General features: G+C 39.8%; 1 long non-coding RNA gene across 3 annotated transcripts in view; it reads left to right on the top strand.

The window, feature by feature from the left end:
- Positions 1-2,500, top strand: part of LOC135095111 (uncharacterized) — a 102,146-nt gene that overhangs the window by 71,603 nt on the left and 28,043 nt on the right. The gene's annotated exons all lie outside the window — the stretch shown is intronic.

Raw genomic sequence — 2,500 nt, 5'->3', positions numbered from 1 at the left:
TCAACCTAAACACTGGCGGGGAGTAATAGTGTAGATATTGTTACTGTTACTGTTAATGTTTTCTTCGCTTCTTCGCCGTCTGAGAGAGAGAGAGAGGATCAGTTTAAATAAATGAATTGTGATGTACTAACGCCATCTAGGAGCGGCGAACCAAAACACTGCGTCACTATGAAGGAAAATATTCGTAAAGAGAAGAAATTTGCTCTAGATGTTTGTGAAGGATAAAATTTAGTGTGAAATATATAGTTTTGAAAAGTGAAAAGTCGAATGAAAAAGAGAATAGCTTGTTTTGATTGATTTTCTTTATTCTTGACTTAGAGAAATAGTGAAGAAACCTGAAATTGAACAAAATTGCTACTTATAGATGTTTGTGAACCATTGAATCTAGTTTGTAATAGATAGATATAATAAAAAAAAATAGTTACGTTTAAAATTTAAATAAAAAAGGGGTCATATTGATTTTTACACTGAGCATTTGCATAATTACCAATGAAAAATGAGAGAGGGAAAAGGAAAAAAGAAAACGAAAAAAAAAGATGAAAAAAATGGCTTTGAGAGTAATAATAATAACTCGAGAATTATTACTGCGAAATTAACTTTCCCTGATGGATAAATTGTAATATGTCACCGTGGATTAGATAAATATTAGGTGTTGTAATGGATGGTGCTGGCGGTGGTGGTAGTGGTGGTGGTGGTGGTGGTGGTGGTGGTGGTGGTAGTGGTGTTATTGTATGCGTGTTATTACTGCTACTACTACTACTACTACTACTACTACTACTACTACTACTACTACTACTACCACTACTACTACTACTAACACTTCTACTACTAAATAAATAAATAAATATGAAAGAAAGAAAATTAAAAACACATACACAAATAGAGCAATATAAAATAGAAAGAGAGAGAGAGAGAGAGAGAGAGAGAGAGAGAGAGAGAGAGAGAGAGAGAGAGAGAGAGAGAGAGAGAATTAATAACACGAATGAAGGTAAAGAATAAAACAAAACCACACGGAGAGAGAGAGAGAGAGAGAGAGAGAGAGAGAGAGAGAGAGAGAGAGAGAGAGAGAGAGAGAGAGAGAGAGAGAGAGAGAGAGAGAGAGAGAGAGAGAGAGAGAGAGAGAGAGAGAGAGAGAGAGCAAACAAAGCAAATCCTGGAAATGCAAACACTAACCCATGTGAACAAGATAAAAAAGAGAAAGAAAAAGAAAAAAAGGAAAGAAAAAAGAAAATAAAAAAAATCACACACACACACACACACACACACACACACACACACACACACACACACACACACACACACACACACACACACACACACACACACACACACACACACACACACCAATTCTTTCCACTCCCTTCTTCCTTCCTTCTTTCCCTCCTTGCTTTTTCCTCCTTTCTTCCTTCTTTCCTCCTTCCTTTCCTGCTTTCCTCTCTTTTCCTCTTCTTCCTTTGCTTCATTTCTTTCTCTCTTTGTTATTTTCCTTTCCTTTCGTTCGCTACCATTATATTCCTACAGAGAGAGAGAGAGAGAGAGAGAGAGAGAGAGAGAGAGAGAGAGAGAGAGAGAGAGAGAGAGAGAGAGAGAGAGAGCTAATAAGACAGAAAGCTTTTGATTCCACCCTGTCTAGAAGAACGGTGTGAGTAGGGACGCCCCCCCCACCCACCCTTCACCCCCTATACATGTGAAGCATACTCCTGGACCTTCCTTTGTGTTCCCTCGTGTCCCCGCTCATTACCAAACACAGGTACATAGTTAGCCAGGTGTGCAGGGCCAATATTGCAGTGCCCCCAGACAGATGTAAGAGATAATGGATTTTTCAATGAGGTTCTAGTATTCTCTCTCTCTCTCTCTCTCTCTCTCTCTCTCTCTCTCTCTCTCTGGTGTCTATCTAGAGTCAGCGATAGATAGATGGATGTATAAATAGATAGACAGACACATAGACAGACAGACAGACAGACAGACACACAGACACACAGACACACAGACAGATACATAAGATAGATAAAAAATAGATTGAAAATGAAACTTTTTTATACACAAAATATTATCACCTGAGAGAGAGAGAGAGAGAGAGAGAGAGAGAGAGAGAGAGAGAGAGAGAGAGAGAGAGAGAGAGAGAGATAATAATAGTGACGTTTCCTGTCCGGGCGCTGTCTAGGAGAGCTGAAATAATAGACAGAAGAGAGGAGGAGGAGGAGGAGGAGGAGGAGGAGGAGGAGGAGGAGGAGGAGGAAGACACACGAACATAAAGATAGTAAGATAAAAAGGAGAGGTTCTTATTCTCTCTCTCTCTCTCTCTCTCTCTCTCTCTCTCTCTCTCTCTCTCTCTCTCTCTCTCTCTCTCTCTCTCTCTCTCTCAAATTGTATCTATCGCTCCCTTCATCTCTGTCTTTCTCTCTCTTTCTATTAATCTTCCTGACAGCGATATCTCTCTCTCTCTCTCTCTCTCTCTCTCTCTCTCTCTCTCTCTCTCTCTCTCTCTCTCTCTCTCTCT

Source organism: Scylla paramamosain, chromosome 47 (genome assembly GCF_035594125.1).
Source record: "Scylla paramamosain isolate STU-SP2022 chromosome 47, ASM3559412v1, whole genome shotgun sequence".
NCBI lineage: Eukaryota > Metazoa > Arthropoda > Malacostraca > Decapoda > Portunidae > Scylla > Scylla paramamosain.
The sequence above is the reverse complement of the archived record's forward strand: the minus strand, read 5'-3'. Positions and strand labels throughout refer to the sequence as shown.